This window comes from Mytilus edulis, chromosome 7 (assembly GCF_963676685.1).
Source record: "Mytilus edulis chromosome 7, xbMytEdul2.2, whole genome shotgun sequence".
NCBI classification, from domain to species: Eukaryota; Metazoa; Mollusca; class Bivalvia; order Mytilida; family Mytilidae; genus Mytilus; species Mytilus edulis.
Window position 1 is genome coordinate 44,693,384 of NC_092350.1, and position 16,003 is coordinate 44,709,386.

Consider the following 16,003-nt stretch of genomic DNA (forward strand, 5'->3'; position numbering starts at 1 on the left):
ATGTGTATTGATTTGGGTTGTTGCTTACGTGGAAAATGGTAGTATTCACATAAATCTGTACCGGTTGTTCAGGTCATTTAGAAATCATTGTCTTTTTCAAACTTCCCAAGGTAACATAACCGAATACAAAAAATGTAATGAAAAGAGTAAAAAAACAAGTTGCACAGCGCATGCTTGCTTCTGGACACAACTAAACTGGCTAATTTAATCTGGAAGTTGAAGATGTCTCGCACAAAATCAGATCTCATTAGTATTATAGATTTTACCATGAACTTACCAAAAGTGCTAAATTGTTTCTATGTATAGAACATAGTGATTGTTCATTAACGTTTAAAACTCATCTTTAGCTCACCTGGCCTAAAAGGCCAAGTGAGCTTTTCTCATCACTTGGCGTCCGGTGTCCGTCGTCGTCGTTAACTTTTACAAAAATCTTCTCCTCTGAAACTACTGGGCCAAATTAAACCAAACTTGGCCACAATCATCATTGGGGTATCTAGTTTAAAAAATGTGTCCGGTGACCCGGCCAACCATCCAAGATGGCCGCCATGGCTAAAAATAGAACATAGGGGTAAAATGCAGTTTTTGGCTTATAACTCAAAAACCAAAGCATTAAGAGCAAATCTGACATGGATAGAATTGTTAAACAGGTGAAGATCTATCTGCCCTGAAATTTTCAGATGAATCGGACAACCCATTGTTGGGTTGCTGCCCCTGAATTAGTAATTTTAAGGAAATTTTGCTGTTTTTGGTTATTATCTTGAATATTATTATAGATAGAGATAAACAGTAAACAGCAATAATGTTCAGCAAAGTAAGATTTACAAATAAGTCAACATGACTGAAATGGTCAGTTGACCCCTTTAGGAGTTATTGCCCTTTATAGTCAATTTTTAACCATTTTTCGTAAATCTTAGTTATATTTTACAAAAATCTTCTCCTCTGAAACTACTTGGCCAAATTAATCCAAACTTGGCCACAATCATCTTTTGGGTTAGTAGTTTAAAAAAATGTGTCCGGTGACCCGGCCATCAAACGAAGATGGCCGCCATGGCTAAAAATAGAACATGGGGTAAAATGCAGTTTTTGGCTTATTTCTCAAAACCCAAAGCATTTAGAGCAAATCTGACATGGGGTAAAATTGTTTATCAGTTCAAGATCTATCTGCCCTGAAATTTTCAGATGAATCGGACAACCCATTGTTGAGTTGCTGGCCCTGAATTAGTAATTTTAAGGAAATTTTGCTGTTTTTGGTCATTATCTTGAATATTATTATTGAGAGAGATAAACTGTAAACAACAATAATGTTCAGCAAAGTAAGATTTACAAATAAGTCAACATGACCGAAATGGTCAATTGACCCCCTTAGGAGTTATTGTTCTTTATAGTCAATTTTTAACAACTTTCATAAAATTTGTAAATTTTTACCAACATTTTCCACTGAAACTAATGGGCCAAGTTCATTATAGATAGAGATAACTTTAAGCAGCAAGAATGTTCAGTAAAGTAAGATGTACAAACACATCACCAAAACACAATTTTGTCATGAATCCTTCTGCTTCCTTTTGATATTCACATAGACCAAGGTGAGCGACGCCGGCTCTTTAGAGCCTCTAGTTTTTATACGACCGCAAAATTTGAAAAAATTTTCGTCGTATATTGCTATCACGTTGGCGTCGTCGTCTGCGTCGTCGTCGTCGTTCGAATACTTTTAGTTTTCGCACTCTAACTTTAGTAAAAGTGAATGGAAATCTATGAAATTTTAACACAAGGTTTATGACCACAAAAGGAAGGTTGGTATTGATTTTGGGAGTTTTGGTCCCAACATTTTAGGAATTAGGGGCCAAAAAGGGCCCAAATAAGCATTTTCTTGGTTTTCGCACTATAACTTTAGTTTAAGTTAATAGAAATCTATGAAATTTTGACACAAGGTTTATGACCACAAAAGAACGGTTGGGATTGATTTTGGGAGTTTTGGTTTCAACAGTTTAGGAATTAGGGGCCAAAAAAGGGCCCAAATAAGCATTATTCTTGGTTTTCGCACAATAACTTTAGTTTGAGTAAATAGAAATCAATGAAATTTAAACACAATGTTAATGACTACAAAAGGAAGGTTGGTATTGATTTTGGGAGTTTAGGTCCCAACAGTTTAGGAATTAGGGGCCAAAAAGGGACCCAAATAAGCATTTTTCTTGGTTTTTGCACCATAACGTTAGTATAAGTAAATAGAAATCTATGAAATTTAAACACAAGGTTTATGACTATAAAAGGAAGGTTGGTATTGATTTTGGGAGTTTAGGTCCCAACAGAATAAGGGGCCCAAAGGGTCCAAAATTAAACTTTGTTTGATTTCATCAAAATTGAATAATTGGGGTTCTTTGATATGCCGAATCTAACTGTCATGACTGTGTATGTAGAGTCTTAACTTTTGGTCCCTTTTTCAAATTGGTCTACATTAAGGTCCAAAGGGTCCAAAATTAAACTTAGTTTGATTTTGACAAAAAATAAATCAGTTAGGTTCTTTGATATGCTGAATCTAAAAATGTACTTAGATTCTTTATTATTGGCCCAGTTTTCAAGTTGGTCCAAATCGGGGTCCAAAATTAAACTTTGTTTGATTTCATCAAAAATTGAATAAATGGGGTTCTTTGATATACCAAATCTAACTGTGTATGTAGATTCTTCATTTTTGGTCCTGTTTTCAAATTGGTCTACACTAAAGTCCAAAGGGTCCAAAATTAAACTTAGTCTGATTTTAACAAAAATTGAAATCTTGGGGTTCTTTGATATGCTGAATCCAAAAATGTACTTAGATTTTTTATTATGGGCCCAGTTTTCAAGTTGGTCCAAATCAGGATCTAAAATTATTATATTAAGTATTGTGCAATAGCAAGTCTTTTCAATTGCACAGTATTGCTCAATGGCAAGAAATATCTAATTGCACAATATTGTGAAATAGCAATTTTTTTTTAATTAGAGTTATCTTTCTTTGTCCAGAATAGTAAGCAAGAAATATCTAATTGCAAAATATTGTGCAATAGCAAGATTTTTTTTTAATTGGAGTTATCTTTCTTTGTCCAGAATCAACTTAAATCTTTGTTATATACAATATACAATGTATATTCACTTTTTACTACCAACTGATAATTTAAAGTTATCTTTACCATTCAGTGATAACAAGCAGTTTTTTTACATCTTAATATTTTATGATGTATTTAAATGAGTAGTTATTGTTGCAAACTCCATTAGAAATTTTAATTGAGATTAGTTTTGGAATAAGGGAAAGGGGGATGTGATTAAAAAAATTGGGTTCAATTTTTCTCATTTGAAATTTCATAAATAAAAAAGAAAATTTCTTCAAACATTTTTTTGAGAGGATTAATGTTCAACAGCATAGTGAATTGCTCTAAGAGAAAACAAAAATTTTAAGTTCATTAGAACACATTCATTCTGTGTCAGAAACCTATGCTGTGTCAACTATTTAATCACAATCCAAATTTAGAGCTGAATCCAGCTTGAATGTTGTGTCCATACTTGCCCCAACCGTTCAGGGTTCAACCTCTGCGGTCGTATAAAGCTGTGCCCTGTGGAGCATCTGGTTAATCTTCAAATCAGTACAATCAAAGATCCTCTGGTGGCCAATTGAAATGACATCCATTACAAGAATTAAAATGGATGATGTGCTTAACAGTTCTTGCAAAATAATAATTGGTTGCAACAATTTATCCTTAACTTGTTGAAGTAATTGACTTGATAAGATGTTTCCCTGACAAAACCATACCCTATGATCATATGGTGTCCCTGCTAGAAATCGAAGATGGCTTTAACTGCTGAAAAAATAAACATGTAAAGCTGTATGGAAAAATTCATTTATAGGTCATTTTTCAAACCCATCAAATAAATGAAAGCAAATTTGTCCCCAATTATCTTTTCTCAATGATTTAGTCCATGATTGAACAGTTTGCTATGGATATTTCCAGAATTAAACAAGAATATCCATTACTGAAGACAAGCACCTTGTTATTTTAACATCTGTTTTCACTATTGGATATTGACCATGCAATTTATTTCTCAGTCTCTATAAATATAAGATCAGATATGGTCAATTAATTTCTGAAGTCGGATGGTTGTCACCAGTGCATGTTCATGATAGGTTCATATGACACTATCCTCATTTTCATGGTTCATGGATCAACTAAATTTTCGTAAATATTTCTCCAATACTAGAAATAACAAGACGTTCATCTGATATGCAAACTTAACCCCTGATACATCTTAACATCATTAAGTTGCTGGCCATTTATTTTTAATTTTACCTAGGTGCAGACTTGTGTGACAATAAATTCCATGCTCAGAGGAGAGGGTATAATTAAATTATGGACGTCAAGTTGGTTACCTATTCCCTATTCCCTATTCGTTACCTATTCCCTATTCCCTATTCGTTACCTATTCGTTACCTATTCCCTATTCCCTATTCGTTACCTATTCCCTATTCCCTATTCGTTACCTATTCCCTATTCCCTATTCGTTACCTATTCGTTACCTATTCCCTATTCCCTATTCGTTACCTATTCGAACAAAGTTTGGAGACTTATTGTTTTTGCTCAGTTCTTATTATTTTTCTTATTCTTCTTCTTCCTCTTCTTCCTCTTCTTCTTCTGCCACTTTAAAAATGAACTTGTCCGCAGCATTTCTCCAAAACTACTTGTCAGATTTACTTAGGGTTTCATAAAATATTAGACTAATATGTCTAGGTGAGCCATCAATCGTTCATTTGTGCATTGGGGTCTATTAAGGGGTATTTTGGGGGGCAGAAAGAAGGGAGGGGTTTACTATAGAACCCTATGGGATTTTATTTTCTAAAATGTTCAAATGAATATAACTTGAAGATACATGCAGTCTTCAGAAATGATTAAAGGACAATAAAACAAATCACATGAAATATAGGGGAGTCCCTGGGGGTCATCCCTATCCCCTTCAATTCGAGAATATGCTTTTAACTTGTAAACGGTCCAGTTCCCACCCCTAAACCATATATATTCTTGTATGGGACAATAAAACTAATCAAACGAAATTAAATAAAAGTTCCTGCGGGTCACCCCACCCCGTTCAATTTGAGAATGTACTATTATCTTGTAAACGGTTCAGATCCCGACCCCTAAACCATATATATTCTTGAAATGGACGATAAAACAAATCAAATAAAATTAAATGGAAGTCCCTGGGGGTCATCCCCATCCCGTTCAATTTTAGAATGTGCTATTATCTTGTAAACGGTCCAGATCCCCACCCCTAAACCATATATATATTCTTGTAGGGGACAATAAAACAAATGAAATGAAATAAAAGGAAAGTCCCTAGGTGGTCACCCCACCCCCGCTTGTTTGAAAACTTATAAACGGTCAACATCCCCACCCCTAAACTATATATATTATTGTAAGGGACAATACAACTAATCAAATGAAATTAAATGGAAGTTCCTGGGGGTCACCCCCACCCCGTTCAATTTGAGAATGTACTTTTATCTTGTAAATGGTCCAGATCCCCACCCCTAAACCATATATATTCTTGTAGGGGACAATAAAACAAATAAAATGAGATAAAAAGGAAGTCCTGAGGGGGTCATCCCACCCCCTCTTGTTTGAAAACTTGTAAACGGTCAACATCTCCACCCCTAAACCATATATATTCTTGTAGGGGACAATAAAACAAATAAAATGAAATGTAGGTAAAGTCCCTAGGGGTCACCACCACCCCCTCCTGTTTGAATACTTGTAAATGGATGGAGATCCCCACCAGTAAGCCATATATATTCTTGTATGGGACAAAAAATCAAATCAAATGAACATGGGACCATATGAATAGCGAGTTATGGGAGCTTTATTTTGGAGACTTCGTAACAGCATCCTGTTACAATTACTTCTTGTTGTTTATACTCTTATATCTGGTAATAGTTCTAAATTTGTTGAGGTAAAATGATCTTTTTATGACCTATTTATATGTGTTTGTGCTCAACCGATCCTTTTACTTTATGTTCGATACTCATTTGTTCCTTATTTGATTTTTATACGTTCTACCTTTTAACTGCTTTATGTCCGTATATTTGAAGATGGATCTTGGTTCGAAGGGATGAAATCACCGTGTTAGCGCTTGCATAAAAAAAAAGATGTGATAGGATTGCCAATGAGACAACAACCCACAATAGACCAAAATGACACAGAAACTATCAACTATAGGTCAATGTACGGCCTTCAACAATGAGCATAGCCTAAACCGTGTAGTCACCTATAAAAGGCCCAGATATGACAATTTCAAACAATTCAAACAACAAAACTAACGGCCGTATTTCATATACAGAAAAATAAACGGAAAACAAATATGTAACACAAAAACAAACGATAACTACTTAATTTCAGGCTCTTGTCTAGGGACAGGCACATACTAACATAATGTGGTGGGGTTAAACATGTTAGCAGGGTGTACTTCGTTTCGGAGCATGCTATTACCTTGTTTAATTCGTTCCATCACTCGCTTATAATTCGCTTATCATACGTGTATCATACGTTGCACCTTTTAGAACATGATTTTCAATTGTTTTGTTGTCTCTGGTGGTAGATTTGGGTTCTTAGAGGTGATATAACTCTATAAGCGCATATGTACCCGTTCCAGCGCTCGGATAATACCCTGTTAAATATTCGTTACTTATTCGCTTTTAATACGTTTGTTGTACGTTGCACCTTTAAGAAAAGGATTTTTAATTGTGTTCATATCTCTGGTGGTAATAATGTGTTCTTATAGATGAAATATCCCTATTAGCGCGTATGTACCCGTTCCAACGCTCGGATAATACCCTGTTACTTATTCGTTCCTTATTCGCTTTTAATGCACGGGGTAAGTAAACGTTGCACCTTGAAATAAATCGTTTTTTAATTGTGTTCATGTCTCTGGTGGTAACAATGTGTTCTTAGAGACGAAATGACCCTATTAGAGCGCATGTACCCGTTCCAGCGCTCGGTTAATACCCTGTTACCTATTCGTTACCTATTCACTTATAATACGTTAGTTGTACGTTGCACCTTTTAGAAAAGGATTTTCACTTGTGTTCATGTCTCTGGTGGTAACAATGTGTAATTAAAGATGAAATGACCCTATTAGCGTGCATGTACCAGTTCCAGCGCTCGGTTAATACCCTGTTACCTATTCGTTACCTATTCACTTATAATACGTTTGTTGTACGTTGCACCTTTTAGAAAAGGATTTTCACTTGTGTTCATGTCTCTGGTGGTAACAATGTGTAATTAAAGATGAAATGACCCTATTAACGCTCACGTACCCGTTCCAGCACTCGGTTAATACCCTGTTACCTATTCGTTACCTATTCGTTACCTATTCACTTATAATACGTTTGTTGTACGTTGCACCTTTTAGAAAAAGATTTTTAATTGTGTTCATCTCTCTGGTGGTAACAATGTGTTCTTAGAGATGAAATGACCCTATTAGCGCATATGTAAAGTACTGTTAAACAAGAAGTAATGCCTTGCATATCTGTTAATGGCACACAAATGCAGTTATGCACCATAACACAATAAAGTTCAAAGTTGAACATAAAATTATTCCTTTATATAGAACCTGACCAATACTAGTATGTTAACGAACATTCCATGTGTAGTGGGCATATACATATTCAAAGAATGTTCAAATTGGAAGAGTCTGTGGGACATATCTGATATTTACTTACATGCATGTTTCAACACGAATGTCTTTAAAGCTTTCTGCAAAAAAAAAGTTGTTGAACCATAGAGGTCTCGGGTTATTTGCTTGTGTCTTATAGATATATATAACCCACATCTTCGTCAATTCTCATTAAATAAAATTGGAGGCTACATATCCAAATTTCGTTTCACATCGTTTCATGATTTAAATACCCGGTACATTTGTAACCCAAGACAAAGCCAAGAAGTCAACTGTTTCAGTTTTTCTTAATATTTCTCATTTTCAAAATTTGGTGTCAATGACAGATCCTTGATAGTCTGTAACATTTATTCACAACTGTGAAGCTGTCGTGCCGGTTTATAAAGCTTGAAATATATTATTTAGACACTTGCCTATTATTGAAGGACGTTTAATTAATATCTGGATATTGTATGACTTTTTATTGCATCTTATGTCGAAATATTGCTGTCTTGTTTGCGTTTCATAGTTTTCTTTGCATCCCAAATGATTCTCATGTACTATCGTTCTGTCAAGCAAACTTAAATAGATGGTTTAATTTGAGTCCGTATGATATGTTGTCTAGACTCCTTATTTAAGAATTGAATGCTTCTTTTTGTAAATTTATTGGGTTGTAAAAGCGTTGACCGAAGTACATTTTGTATGAAGCGCGGAAGCGCTTCATTCTAAAAATGTGCGCAAGGTCAACGCTTTTACAACCCTATAAAGTTACAAAAAGTAGCATTCAATACTTATAATTACATTTTTTAGCTATGATCATGAAAACACGAATTTTATATATTTTTTTTATTTAATTCACCTGTGCACTTTATTGTTGGACCACGTGTTATCATGAATAAAAAGTTGTATTGAGCAATGCAACTGCTTACGGAATAACACGTGATGTGCAGTTAGCCAATCAGAATGAAGTATTATAATGAAACATACATCTAATGTAATTATTTCCACTTGGAATCACTGTTACAGTGCTTATCCAGTGACCTTTGGGGTATCACAATAGCAATGGCTCAAACGGTTTACCAAATTGCAGTTTGATTTCTTCTCCCACAAACTGATCAACTGGTAAAATATTTTAGCAGATTGCTCAAGTGAAATATTAGTATGAAGTGTGTGCTGAAAAATCAAAAGTAATACTTACCATCCAAATCCAGTTAGTTTATATCTTTGTCATTCTTTTCAAAATAAAAAAATGACTTACTATAGTATGAGTCACTGAATAAAAAGGTATAATTTTGACATGAAAACTTCTATCATAAATAGATTTTATAGATAAATAGTTCAAACCATTGTTTTGTAGATGTATATTTTATAGCTTTGTCTTCTAAGACAAAGTTATTGTGTAATTATGATTCGTATAATATTTTCTATACAAATTACTGATCTGCTGGAATTAAAGGGAAATCATTTTTATTGAGTTATTGTTCACTAAAAAAATAATCAATGATACCAGGCTTATGATTTTGCCTACAAAAAAATCATCAATAGGTCTTGAATAAAAAAAAATTGAATTGCCAAATTAGGAGGAAGTTGAAGGGTGTTAGGACACAAATTACAAAGGTTTTGCCAAATACTGCTTATAAGTTATCTTGTGCTCCATGGTAGAGAATCCTTAGTACTTTGAACAATGCAAAGTTTTGCAAAACAGCTGTTAATCTATAATTTTACCATATCAATAAAAATTCATGTCAAAAATAAAAATAACTGACTACTGGACTGGTGATACTTTCTTAATTTACAGGGGAATTTATATGATTTATAGAACTTTGAATGTGTTCGATAATAGGTTTTTAACATTTTTTTTTCTTCAAAATTTTAATCATCTTAAAAATAAATTTCATTGTTCTTTTCAAAACAGAGGATAACAGTTTAATAATCATAAAAATAATGTTACAAACAAATTAAATGAGGAAAGTTGATATTTGTCAGACAAAAATTGTGACAAAAGTTTGCTGATTTTCAGTAATGTAAATTATTTCCCTTTCATGGTAGCAGATAAGTAATTGCTTTAGAAAAAAAAAATCCAAATTACAATTATGCACTAACTTGTTGTTGGAAAACGGAGCTATAAATTATAGACTTACAAAACAATGTTTTGAACTATTTATTTATAAAATCTATTTATGATAGAAGTTTCCTTGTCAATATTAGACCTTCTTATTCAGTGAATCGTACTAAAGTAAGTCATTATTGTGTTTGATAAGAATGACAAAGAAATAAACTAACTGGATCAGGATGGTAAGTATTACTTATGATTTTACTGCACTCACTTCATACTACAGTGACTTGACTGTTAGTGTTGCTCTCCACCAATTGCAACTCATTCAAAATTTAGACCAAATTGCAATTTGTTTTTTAAAATCAAATTGTTCAACTGGTCAGAAATTTGAACCAATTGCTGTAGAAAACCACAGTAAGTCATTAAAGTGCAAGGTGATAAAATAAAACATACTTACAATCCTACAAGACTTTAACTCCACTTTAATGATGTTGTGACAAAATTAGTTTATCAGAAAATTGAGAATGGAAATGGGGAATGTGTCAAAGAGACAACAACCCGACCAAATAAAAAAACAACAGCAGAGGGTCACCAACAGGTCTTCAATGTAGCTAGAAATTCCCGCACCCGGAGGCGTCCTTCAGCTGGCCCCTAAACAAATATATACTAGTCCAGTGATAATGAACGCCATAAGAATTTCCAAATTGTACACAAGAAACTAAAATTAAAATAATACAAGACTAACAAAGGCCAGAGGCTCCTGACTTGGGACAGGCCTAAAATGCGGCGGGATTAAACATGTTTGTGAGCCCCTATACCTCTAACCAATGTAGAAAAGTAAACGCATAACAATACGCACATTAAAATTCAGTTCAAGAGAAGTCCGAGTCTGATGTCAGAATATGTAACCAAAGAAAATAAATGTCAGTTTGTATAGTTATATTATATTCATTTCCATGCTGAAGGGGAACTGTTTATTTTGAATTGCTATTAAATTGTCCAAACTAAGCTTTCATATAGTTTTTCTTTCTAAAAGTATTCTATATTTATAAGAATCAGACATTATGTGAATTAAAACATTTCATGTTCAGTAAAATATGTGTAAAATTGCAATATATGTTTGTAGGAAGTTTCCATGGGGAAGATAATAACTTTTCTTTCAAAAAGTCTTTATTCAAAAGAATAATATTTTAGGTTATCTCCCCTGAAAACTTATCAATAGCATATTGTTATTTCACACATATTTTACTGAATATATGATGTTTTATTTAAAATGATATCTGATTCTTATAAATATAGAATACTTTTAGAAAGAAAAACTATATGAAAGCTTAGTTTGGACAATTTTATAGCAATTCAAAATAAACAGTTCCTCTTCAGCATGGAAATGACTATAATATAACTATATACAAACTGATAAACTAATTTTGTCACAACATCATTTGAACATCATTAAAGTGGAGTTAGTCTTGTAGAATTGTAAGTATATTTTATTTTATCACCTTGCACTTTCACATTTTGACTGAACAATTTGTTCAATATTCTGACCAGTTGAACAATTTGGTTTAATAAAACAAATTGCAATTTGGTCAAAATTTTGAATGAGTTGCATTGGTGGAGAGCAACACTAACAGTCAAGTCACTGTAACAACATTTCACTTGAGCAATCTGCTAAAATATTTTACCAGTTGATCAGTTAGTTGGAGAAGAAATCTAACTGCAATTTGGTAAACTGTTTGCGCCATTGCTATTGTGATACCCCAAAGGTCACTGGATAAGCACAGTAAAATGTACAGTTTATGGACCTTCACGTAAGACTTTATCGTCACCAACTGACTGTGTTTGTCTCATTATTACGTTCAAACCCAGCCTATGTCTAGGCCAACAATATTATTTATTTCATAATGTTTGCATCTGCACTCTTTGAAGATCAATTGCCTCCGTGAAAAAGTATGTTATTTCTAATAATTAAAATTGAGAGAGGAAATGGGGATTGTGTCAAAGAGACGACAACCTCAGTCCTGGCCCAAAAAGCAGAAAACAAGTACGTTGAATGACTAATATTTGTATACCTATTACAGTGAGTTGACTATGGGTGTTACCGTTTACCTGTAGCTATTGTTCAACCAGATTTAAACATTGACAATACAATAGGGACATTTAAATTGACCAGTTGGTTTGGTAGATTTAAATCTACCTTGATGCTACCTGTACAGTTTTTTATTCACCTAACCAAAACTTTCAGCATGCTTTTTTCCTGAAGTATTTCTTATCCTATCACTTCACCTGTTTAATTGTTACTGTTGTAGTACATGTAGTATAACTGAGATAGTTCTTTTTTAAACTTATAAAAAAATTTATATGGCATCAAGGCTTCAATTTTTATCTTTGTTGAATAACATAATATGCATTCAGTGTAAATTAGTTTCTCTAATTCTATGGAAATTTATCCCTTTCCGAACCCATTGTATAAAAAAATTTAATCAACGTGTGGTTGCCTGTGATCTCAAAAGATCATTGGATGATTTTAAGGGTCATAACCTTTTTTAGCTAACTGGATGAATCAAATTATGCTAATAGGTGTTAATGAAATTGACGTGACAACTTCGTGCAATGTGAAAGGCACTCGAAGGGGATTTTCGTTTAACAAAAAAAGGAAATTAATTTTTTTATTCTCTAATCATTAGAGAAACAGATTCTTACATAGTTACTCGTGGATTATCGGATTTATCCAATCTCGATAGTTAAATTATAAATTTTAAAGTCCTCGCCTAGGCTCGGAATTTAAAATTGATAATTTAACTATCTCGATTGGATAAATCCGATAATCCACTGGTATCAATGTTAGAATCTATATTTATACATGGTATGAATAATGCTAGAATATGACCACTTATATTTGATAACTAGACACAAACTTATTTCATGTTCTTACATTAACTAAACACTGTGAATTTGATTAAAAAAAAACTTTTCTCCTAAATCCTAAAACAGGTAAAGAAATTAACATTGTTATAAGTCTTTTTGTTATGGAAATGGATGTTTTCCCTGAAATAATTAATCATTCAAATGCCAAAAAACATAACATTTAGATGGAAAAAGAGATTTTTTTTCACTGTCATTTAAAATTTTAGAAGGGGGCAACATATATATTTTTATAAGGGAATTTAATTGCATGTCATATAATTCACTACATTTCCTCCTTAATGTTTTCACAGCCAAATACTATGAGTGCTTAGATTTCTTGTATATTGTTGAAAAAAACCTTTTTAATATCTCTTTGGCTTTTTAATGGGAAATAACTCAAAATTATTTGTTTTTGACATGTTCCTTGTACAAATTGTTAATGTATATTCATATTGAAATATCAAAATCATATTTGTTCATGCTTTTGACTATATAACTAGATTTTCTCTCTATATCAGTATTCTGTTAAATTTCCCATAATATATATATATCCCTAGGCTAAAATCAGGGAACAGAATTTTGCAATGTATATATTCCAGTCAAATAATTTTAGATCAAGAACTTTATAATGATTACTTCCAATATCACATTCATATCATCCCAACATTAGGAATATTTTGGAATATTTTACTTTTTCATTTCGCTTTATCACTACATTAGACTATATCCACTTTATGAATTTAACATTTTGTTTCATTTCCATGATAATTCCAATGATATATATATTCCATTTAAACAGGTGAATCACTCTTATAATATATCCCAAAATTTATAATGAATGTGTTGCAATTATTTCTCCTTCTTGCATTCAAGTTTGATTTTTTTATAACCTTTTAGATAACTTATTCCATATTATGCAAATTGAATTTCCTTCAGTGAACACAGTATTTGTTCCACAAAAATCCTCTTATAATAAATTTCAAAGAAAAACACTGCAAATATCATGATCCAAAATGAAAATCTTGAAGGGACATTATAAAGAAATGCACAACATATAATCCATCTGAAAATTGAAACTGAAATCACCTGGATAGCTCTTTCATGTGTCATTGACAAATGGACAATACTATGTATGAGGGTTACAAATTTAAAGAATCATTTATTATTTAAAAACAGTTTTAATTTTCATGCATATTAATATGCAGTTAACAAAATATTTTACTGATTAAGATTTTTTGGTAAATTTTAGAAATATTATCAATACTGGGGATTTAAAACAATGAAAACCTAAAAATATTTCTACCCTTTCAAATTTTTGATAGAATAATCCTAGGTAAAGAAAAATTTCAGGAAAAAAGCATGCTGAAATTTAGGGTTAGGTGAATAATTTTTTTTACAGGTAACATCAAGGTAGATTTAAATCTTACAAACCAACTGGTCAATTTAAATGTCCCTATTGTATTGTTAATGTTTAAATCTGGTTGAACAATAGCTACAGGTAAACGGTAACACCCATAGTCAACTCTTTGTAAATATGTCATATAGGCGAGCGCCGATTTGAGAAAAAAGCCTCTCGTTAAGGTTTTTAATGCACCTATCTAACACACAGCTTATTTTGGTATCATTTGAAAGAAAAACTTCTAGAGCATACGATTTGGGTGGTCGTCAAAGTTCCCTATGGTAACGTTTCTTGTAAATCTCACGAGAACACAGGCATGTCGAAATTCTTTGGATTATACGGCGAAATTTAACATTGAATATATCTGCATTGTTGTATATATATTATTCATTTTATCTTAGATAGCTTTGTATACATTATAAAAAGACATCGAATCCAAAAAAAAAGAAGATTTTATGAAAAATTAGTTAATTCAGAGGCATCTGTCAGACCAACCCTAAAATGTAAAAAAATATCCATTTTTTTTAAGATTGTCAGTGCCAATGACTTATTAAAACTCTCATGATTTGTTTTTTTTTATAAATTCCATATACCTTGAAAAGATTGCGACACACATCGAAGCTCAATGACGGATAATAAATGTTTGACGACTTCTCTAAAATCTGCATTATTTAGCGGTATTCCGGATCTGTATCGTGTTTATCCCAGACGCTCAAAATTTATATAAATCGAGTATCTATTAATAGTATGCACAGGTAACATTTGAGTTGCCAAAACTCAAGTCGTGTTTTAACATATTACTAAATAATTATTCGTATATATGTTAACGAAAGACCATTTTACGCATTACTAACGATATTGGCAGGTGATATGTAAGCAGCAGACTGCATTTTATAGAATAGAATATTCTTACATTAAATATTATCATAATTACTCATCATGGATCATGTGTGTTTAGGTTGTTTTTGAGTGAGGTTGATAAATTAGATGACATTATTATGAACAACATAAAATATCACAAAACTTGTTACAGGACATATACAAGCAAACACAACATACCGTCTCCATCAAGTTGTATATCTGCTGCAAAAGTCCAGCAACAGCAGTCTCAAGCAGAAACTACAAGTTCATGTGCATCTCCAAATAGCCTTACTAGGTCTAGGCTATCAATAGATTTTTTGTGTTGCGTCTTTTGTAAAAACAAGACTTTTAAAAAGGATCGAAAACTTCATCGTGTTTCTTCGTCTATGAGGGTTCAAAGCCTAACTAAACATGCTGACAATGAAATGCTCTTTCAAATTGCAGATAAAGATTTCACATCAAATGCTTTATATCACTCTGGTTGCATAACAAAATACCTTTTGCGAGAAAAAGAAATTAAAGCAGAAACCAATTAAAATAATACTGGTACCATGTACGATAAAGCATTTACCTCATTGGTTGAGTCTATAAGCGAAGAATTGTTCGTTCACAAAAGGGTGTTCTCCTTGTCTTATCTCCTTTCTAAATATAAATCATTTCTGCCAGAAGACGTATCATCTAAATACACTACATATAGACTTCAACTCAGATTAGAAAATCACTTTCGAGAACATATTGTGGTTGATGTAAATCACGGTCAAGGGGAGTCTAACTTCGTATATAGTAGTTCTCTCACATTGCACGAGGCAGTTAGAACTGCTATTCGTTTCAAGGCCGAAACAAAGTTTACTAAACTGCAGATGTCTGCGTGCACTTCAAACAACGACCAAACCGACGAAAATCAAATATTATATTCAGCTGCTTCAATTCTCAGACGTGAGATTAAAAATGCCGTTGTCCCTATGGATACTTATCCTTCAGTTGATGAAATGTCTTTATCTAAATCTCTAGAGACCGTGCCTTCTGTTTTGACTGGTTTTATAATTGGCTTATCGATGACTCTCACAGCCAAGTAGATATTAAAAACCATTTATCTGACATTCCATTTGAAA